Genomic DNA, 9,370 nt, shown 5'->3' on the forward strand with positions numbered 1-9,370 from the left:
AGTGTTTCTGATTCGTTGAGGGTACCAAATTTCCAGTTTCCAAGCAGCTAAAAAACTTCCCAGGAGGGGGCAAATGTATAATTGGCAGCAAGCCATGAACAATACCTATAGGGAACCTATAGGGATACCACTGTGATAGACTTGCCCCAGCTTCCTGTCCAAGTAAACCAATGCATTTTCCAGTTGCTTCCAATCTAGGTTCTCTTTTTAACACATTGATAAGTCATTTTCTGACCAATTCTCTGAGTGACTCAACAAGTCACTTTTTATCTCCTCTACAGAATCAGTCCCCAAAGCCTTCACTAGGTAGCTTCCTGAATTCCTTGATAGGTAACAATTCCTTGATAGGTCTTTTCTAGACTATGCCTCAGACTCTTCCCTTGGTCATTCCCTAACTGGAACTTTGCGGGCCCCTCACATAGAACTTCCTGGATGTCACAATCCAATCTTTCTTAGATCCTTGCTGCTTTGGCTCATAAACATAGAGGGCTATGAAAGTCTACAATTGTTCCTTAGCTGAGATTTGTCTGTTGGTTGCCACAAGGCTGCATCAATACCAGAGACTCTTGGATCCTGCAAGCCAAGACCCACCAGTGTCACATGGACTCTTTCAAAGGTGCTGCACTCTAGTTCCAAATATTATTGCTTATAGGAACTTCTCCAGGAAGAATGGAAACTGGCACATAGGCCTGGGTGGCCAGGATATACTGAAAAAGATTAAAACACAAATTTTCAAACCACTTCTGTAACAGGTATGAAATTTCATTTGAGGTGAGAGATTGTACCTCATGCTGGGTTCTAGGAAAGGATACCCCAGAGATCCTAATCTGAGCTGGAAAAGAAGGTAGTAGTAGTGGGGGCAAGGGTTAAAGTTTGGCCTGAGGTAGGGGCTGGTAATGAAGAAGGGTTCAGGGCTGGGGAAGAACTGGGGAACCTTTAGCCTGAATTTAAACTGAAGGATGGAGGAGTGAGCATTAGAAATTATACTGCAGGGGTGCCTGGGTAGCTCAGTTGGTTGAACATCAGGTTCTTGGCTTCAGCTCAAGTCATGATCTCAGGGTCATGGGATGGGGCCCCACACTGGGCTCCACACTCAGCATGTAACCTGCTTATCCCTCTCCCTCTGCTCCTCGCTCTCTTTTTCTCTCTCTATCTCAAATAAATAAAATCTTAAAAAAGAAAGAAAGAAATTAAACTGCATAAAACAAAGGGAGACTCCAGTGAGGAACAACCACCAGAAACCAGGACAGTAACCACAAGGGACTCACTGTGCAGAGAGAGGAGCCCTAAGAAAGCTGCCTCCATCTATGCTGCAATGGTCTCCCCAAGTTTGGGAATGTGGGAGCTGTTGAAAACTGTGAAGTTGCTCTTGTTTATCTTCAGTGTTCCGCATGGTTGGGAGCCTATGGTATCCTGGATGTCAGCAAGTGACTCAAAAATAGTCTCAGAAGAATATAAACATGTATTCCCTCAGCAAAAACTAGGAAATTCATTGGTTCCAATAATTTTAATGAAACCTCTGTCCAGTCATTAACTGGCCACCAAGCTAACGAAGCAGAGACTTGAGTGGCTACACACAAAAAAGAATATAGACTTGAAGAATTAGTTTAGAAGAGTCACTACGCAAACAACAAACTCTGGAGAGAATCTGATTCCTATACTTGCCACATTGTATTATTTAAAAATGTCCCAATTTTCAACAAAAACTACAAAACATGCAAAGAAACAAAAAAAAGTTTGGCCCGTAAATATACACAAGGGAAAAAGCAGCAATTAATAAATAGTGACCCCCAAGGAAGCCCAGACATTGAACTTACTAGACAAAGACTTCACCTGTTCAAAATAAGTTCAAAGTAAAGAAAACTATGTCTAAAAAAAGTAATGGAAAGTATGAAAACAATGACTTCCCAAATATGTATTATCAATAAAGAGATAGAAATTACTTTAAAAAAATATAACCAAATAGAAATTCTGGAGTTAAAAAGTACAATAACTGAAATGAAAATTTCAATAAAAGTTCAAGAGCAAATCTGAGAAAGTAGAAGAAAAAAGTCAATGAATTTAAAGATAAGTTAATTGAGATTATGCAATGTGAGGAGCAGGGAAAAAAATGAAGAAAAATGAACAGAGCCTAGGAGACCTGTGGGAAACCACCAAGAATAACAATATACAAATAATAGGAATCCCAGAAAGAAAGGAGAGAAAGGGGCAGAAATAATATCTGGAAAAACAATGCCCCCAAACCACCCATGCTGACTGAAAGACTAGTCTACACATCCAAGAAGCTCAACAAATTCCAAACAGGACAAACACAAAGAGAGCCACACTTACACACATCATCATCAAACTGTTCAAAGACAAAACAAAAAGGGAATCTTGAAAGAGGCAAGTGAAAAGTGAGTCATCACGTACAAAGGATCCTCAAGATTTAACAACTGATTTCTCATCAGAAGCTCTGCAGGCCAGAAAGGCTTGAATGACATACTCAAGTTTTGAAAGAAAAATTCTATACTCACAAAAACTATTCAACAAAAATGAAAGAGAAATCAAGACCAGATAAACAAAAACTGAGAATCCATTGCTAGCAAATCTTCCCTACAAAAAACAGTAATGGGAGTCCTTCAGGCTAAAATAAAGGAAACTAGAATAGTAACTCAAATCCACATAAAGAAATAAAGAGCACTGGTAAAAGTAACTACAAAGGAAAATATAAAAGATAGTATAAATGCATATTTAAAACTTTTTTCTTCTGATTTAAAAGATGCCTGCAAAAAGCAATACTAATAAGTCTGTGTTGATGAATGTATAATTCAACACAATGTATAAAGATGTAATTTGTATGCCTGTGAGAGCACAAAGGACAGAAAAGAAAATGAAACTAAACAGGAGCAACATTTATAGGAGTAAACCATATAGGAGCAAACCAGATTGTCATAAATTAAGATTTATTAAGATAAAGATAAGATAAAATAAGATAAAGATAAGATTTATTAGGATAAATTAACTAATATAAATTATGATAATTATAATGCCCACAGCAACCACTAAGAAAACAATTCAAGGGGCTCCTGGGTGGCTCAGTGGGTTAAGTGTTTGTCTTCAGCTCAGGTCATGATCCCAGGGTCCTGGAATCAAGTCCCGCATTGGGCTCCCTGCTCAGCAGGGAGTCTGCTTCTCCCTCTGCCCCTCCCCCTGCTTGTGCTCTCTGTCAAATAAATAAAGAAAATCTTTTAAAAAAAATTTTTTAAAGAAAGCAATTCAAAAATGTAGCAAAAGAAACAACAAAGTCATTAAAATGGCATACCAGAAAATATCAATTTAACAAAAAAGGAGACAATAATGGAGCAACTGGGAAACAAAAAAAGACATAAGATCTATAAAATACCGACAGCAAAACTGTAGACATAAATCCTAGTATCAGTAATTACATTAAATATGAGTGAATTAAACTCTCCAATTAAAAGGCAAACACTGGAAAAATAGATTTAAAAATACATGATCCAACTATATGATGTCTACAAGAGACACATTTTTGCATTTAAAGACACAAGCTAAATGTAAAATGATGGAAAAGGATATATTATGCAAACCATAATAAAAAGAAAGCTACAAAACAGCTATACTAGTATCAGACAAAATAGACTTTAAAAGAAAAATTGTTGGGATGCCTGGTTGGCTCAGTCAGTTGACTGTTGGACACTTGATTTCAGCTCAGGTCATCATCTCAGGGTCATGGTACCAAGCCCCATGTCGGGCTCTGTGCTCAGTGAGGAGTCTGCTTCTCTCACTCTCTCTCTCTCCCTCTTCCTCTGCCCCTCCCCACACACATGTGCACACTCTCTCTCAAATAAATAAATCTTTAAAAAATATTAAATAAAAGAAAAATTGTTACAAGAGAAAAAAAGGGGCATTTTATGATGATAAAAATCAATCCATTAAAAAGACATAACAATTATAAACATATATGTATCTAACAAAGAGCCTCAAATACATAAAGCAAAAAATGACATAACTGAAGGGAGAAATAGATAATTCATCAAAAAATAATTGGAAATTTCAATACTCCACTCTCAATAATTATAAAAACAACTATGCCAAAGATTAACAAGAAAATAGAAGACTTGAAAAATGGTATAAATCAACTAGACCTAACAGACATTTACAAAGCATTCCATTCAATTAACAGCAAGATACACATTCTTTTCGAGTACACATGAAACATTCTCTAAGTTAGAGCATAGGTTAAGCCTTAAAACAAGTATCAATAAGCTTAAAAGAGAGGAAATCATAAATATGTTCTTTGATCACAACAGAATGAAAGAAATCAATATGAAAAGGGAATTTGGGAAAATTGTAAATATGTAGAAATTAAACAACACACACCTAAATAACCAATGTATCAAAGAAAAAAATCACAAGGGAAATTAGAAAATACTTAGAGGCTAATGAAAAAAAATATCAAAACTTATGGGATGCAATGAAAGCAGTGCTCAGAGGGAAATTTATAGCTGTAAATACCCACATTAAAAAAAACTTCAAATCAACAACCTGACTTTGTATCTTAGAAGCTAGATAAAGAAGAGGAAAGTAAACCCAAAGCAAGTGGAAGGAAGAAAATAATAAAGAATAGATCAGAAATAAATAAAACAGAGTATAGAAAACAATATAAAAAATCAATAAAACTAATGGCTGTTTGAAAAGATGAAAAAATACGAATCTATAGTAAGATGGGTAAGAAAAACAGAGAGAAGACTCATTACTAAAATCAGAAGTGAAAGTGGGGACAGTAGTACCAACCTTACAACAATAAAAAGTATTAGAATACTATGAACAACTGTACATCAACAAATTAGATAACCTTAGAAGAAAGGGACAAATTCCTTGAAATACACTGTGATAGTTAATTTCACACGTCAGCATGACTAAGCCCTGGGGTGCCCAGATATATGATCAAACATTATTCTGGGAGTTTTGGTTTTTTTATTATTTTTTAAATTTTTTTAAAAAAGTTTATTCTGGGAGTACTTTCTTTTTCTTTTTGAGGATTATCTTAAAATACGTTATCTATTTTGGAGAGAGAGCATGAGTGGGGAGGGGCAGAATGGGAGGGAGACGAGAGGGAGAAAGAATCTGAAGCAGACTCAACACTGAGTGCAGAGCCTCACACAGGGCTCAATTCCACCACATGAGATCATGACCTGAGCTGAAATTAAAAGTCAGATACTCAACCAACCGAACCATCCAGGCATCCCATTGAGGGTGTTTTTTCGGATGAAATTAATATTTAATCAGTGGACTGAGTAAAGTAGATTTCCTTACCTAATGTGGATGGGCAGGCCTCATCCAATCAATTGAAGGTCTGAATAGAATGAAAAGGCTGACCCTGCCCAAGCGAGAGAGGTCTTCCTGCCTTAAAGCCCTTGAGCTGGAACACCAGCTTTTCTCCTGCTTTCAGACTTGAACTGAAACATCAGCTATTCCTGGGTCTCAAATCTGCCAGCCTTGGGACTATAACTACATCATTGACATTCCTGGTTCTCTGGTCTTTTGACTTAAACTGGAACTAAAAAAATCAGCTCTCCTGGGTCTCTAGCTTGCCAACTCACTCTGCAGATCTTGGGATTTGCCAGCCTCCATAATTGTGTGAGCCAATTCCTTATAATAAATAATATATGTATGTGTGTATACATATATACATATATATGTATATGAATATGTATCCTATTGGTTCTGTTTTTCTGGAGAACCCTGACTAATACACACACGTTACCTAAACTGTCTAAAACAAACAAACAAACAAACAAACAAACAAAACAACCCACAGAAATCTCAAAAGACCTATAACAAGTAAAGAGATTGAATCACTAATCAAAAACCTTCCAACAAAGAAGACATAGGATGGCCAACAGACACATGAAAAGATGCTCAACATCACTAATCATCAGGGAAATGCAAATTAAAACCATAATGAAATATCACTTCACAACGGTCAGAATGGCTAAAAGTCAAAAACACAAGAAAAAGCAGTTGCTGGCAAGGATGTGGAGAAAAAGAAACCCTTGTTCAGCCACTGTGGAAAACAATGCGGAGGTTCGTCAAAAAATTAAAACTAGAAATACCATACGATCCAATAATTCCACTAATGGGGGGGGGGTGCCTGGATGGCTCGGTTGGTTAGATGGCTGCCTTTGTCTCTGGTCATGATCCTGGAGTCTCAGGATCGAGTCCAGCATAGGGCTCCCTGCTCAGCAGGGAGTCTGCTTCTTCCTCTGACCCTCCCATGCATGTGCTCTCTCTCTCTCAAATAAAGAAATAAAATCTTTTAAAAAATTGCACTACTGAAAATACTAATTCAAAAAGATATATGCATCCCTATGTTTACTGAAGCATTATTTACAATAGCCAAGGTATGGAAGTGACCCAAGTGTCCATGGATGACTGGATAAAGAAGATGTGGTATGTATATATATAATAGATTACTGAGCCAAAGAACATTTGCAACAACATGGATGGACCTAGAGGATATAATGCTAAGTGAAATAAGTTGGTCAGAGAAAAACAAAACTTATATGAGGAATTCTTAAAATAATTTATTATTTGAGAGAGAGAGAGCAAACACTGGGAGTGAGGGGCAGAGAGAGAAGGAGAGAGAAACTCAAGCAGACTCAGCACTGAGCACACAGCCCAATGTGGGGCTCAATCCCACAACCCTGAGATCATGACCTGAGCTGAAACCAGGAATTGGAAATTTAACCAACTGTACCACCCAGGTGCCCCTTATATGTGGAATTTAAGAAACAAAACAAATGAACAAACAATGAGAAAGGAGATTTAAAAAACACTCTTAAATATAGAGAATGAACTGGTGGTTGCCAGAGGGGAGTGGGGTGGGGAGTATGGGTGAAATAGGTGATGGGAATTAAGGATACACTTATCTTAATGAACACTGAGAAATGTACAGAATTGTTGGATCATTATATTGTACACCTGAAACTAATATAACACTGTATGTTAATTATATGTCAATAAATAAATAGCAAATAAATAACATTAACAAATAAACAAAAACCTTCCAACAAAGAAAAGTCCTTGACCTGAAGGTTTCACCAGTGTATTCTACCAAACATTTAAAGAAGAACTAATACCAATATCAATCGTTCTTAAACTCTTCCCAAAAACTAAAAAGGGAATACTTTCCAACTCATTCTATGAAGTCAGAATTGCCCTGTTACTAAAGCCAGATAAAGAAAAGTTAGATTAGAAATAATAAAATTAGAAATTCTAAATATAAGTTTAATTCTAAATAAATTTAAATAATAAAATTAGATTAGAAAAGAAAATGAGAGGGGCGCCTGGGTGGCACAGCAGTTAAGCGTCTGCCTTCGGTTCAGGGCGTGATCCCGGCGTTGTGGGATCGAGCCCCACATCAGGCTCCTCCGCTATGAGTCTGCTTCTTCCTCTCCCACTCCCCCTGCTTGTGTTCCCTCTCTCACTGGCTGTCTCTATCTCTGTCAAATAAATAAATAAAATCTTTAAAAAAAAAAAAAAGAAAGAAAAGAAAATGAGAGCCCAACATCCCTTATGAATGTAGATGCAAAAATCCTCAACAAAATATTAGCAAATTGAACTCAACAGCACATTAAAAGAATTATTATTCCTCAAAACTAAGTGGAATTTGTTCCTAGAATGTAAGGGTAGTTCAACATAAGAGAAACAATCAAGGTAATACATGATACTAGTAGAATAAAGGGGGAAAACACATGATCATCTCAATTGATACAGAAAAAGCATTTGATAAAATCCAACCTTTTCATGATAAAAACTCAGAAAACAAGTCATATAGGGAAAATTCCTCAACATAATAATGGGTATTTATGAAAACCTACAGCTAGTATCATACTCCACAGTGAAAGACTGAAAGTATTCCCCCTAAGATAATGAACAAGGCAAGGATGCCCACTTTAACTACTGCTATTCAACATTGTACTGGAAGTTCCAGCCAAAGTTATTCAATAACAAAAAGAAATAGAAGCATCCAAATTGGAAAGAAAAAGGTGATGGGGTGCCTGGGTGGCTCAGTTGTTAAGCGTAAGCCTTTGGCTCAGGGCATGATCCCAGAGTCCTGGGATCAAGCCCTGTGTCGGGCTCTCTGCTCTGCTGGGAGCCTGCTTCTTCCTCTTCCACTCCCCCTGCTTGTGTTCCCTCTCTCGCTGGCTGTCTCTCTCTCTCTGTCAATGAATAAATAAATCTTAAAAAAAAAAAAGTAAAACTATCTCTATTCACAGATCATATGATCCTATATATATAGAAAATCCCAAAGGATCCACAAGAGAGCTAGTAGAGCTAATAAATGAATTCAACTTACAGAGTACAAGATCAACACACAGCTACCCAGAGCAATCTACACGTTCAACACCATCCCGATCAAAATACCAATGACATTTTTCAAACAACCCTTAAATTTGTGTGGAACCAGAAAAGACCCCGAATCGCCAAGGAAATGTTGAAAAGGAAAAACAAGGCTGGGGGCATCACATTGCCTGATTTCAAGCTATACTACAAAGCTGTGATCACCAAGACAGCATGGTACTGGCATAAAAACAGACACATAGGGAACAGAATAGAGACTCCAGAAATGGACCCTTGGCTCTATGGTCAATTAATCTTTGACAAAGCAGAAAAAAACATCCAGTGGAAAAAAGTCTCTTCAATAAATGCTGCAGGGAAAATTGGACAGCTACATGCAAAAGAATGAAACACGACCACTCTCTCACACCATACACAAAGATAAACTCCAAATGGATGAAAGACCTTGATGTGAGACAGGAATCCATCAAAATCATAGAGGAGAACATAGGCTGTAACCTCTTTGACATCAGCCACAGCAACTTCTTTCATGACATATCTCCAAAGGCAAGAGAAACAAAAGAAAAAATGAACTTGTGGGACTTCATCAAGATAAAAAGTTTCTGCACAGCCAAGAAACAGTCATCAAAACAAAGAGGCAACCCACAGAATGGGAGAAGATATTTGCAAATGAAGCTACAGATAAAAGGCTGGTATCCAAGATCTACAAAGAACTTCTCAAACTCAATACATGAGAAACAAATAATCAAATCAGAAAAATGGGCAGAAGATATGAACAGACACTTTCCCAATGAAGACATAAAAATGGCTAACAGACACATGAAAAAATGTTCAAAATCATTAGCCATCAGGGAAATTCAAATCAAAACCACACTAAGATACCACCTTACATCAGTTACAATGGCAAAAATGGACAAGACAAGAAACAACAATTGTTGGAGAGGATGTGGAGAAAGGGGATCCCTCTTACACTGTTGGTAAGAATGCAAGTTGGTACAGCCAC

This window comes from Ailuropoda melanoleuca, chromosome 7 (assembly GCF_002007445.2).
Source record: "Ailuropoda melanoleuca isolate Jingjing chromosome 7, ASM200744v2, whole genome shotgun sequence".
NCBI lineage: Eukaryota > Metazoa > Chordata > Mammalia > Carnivora > Ursidae > Ailuropoda > Ailuropoda melanoleuca.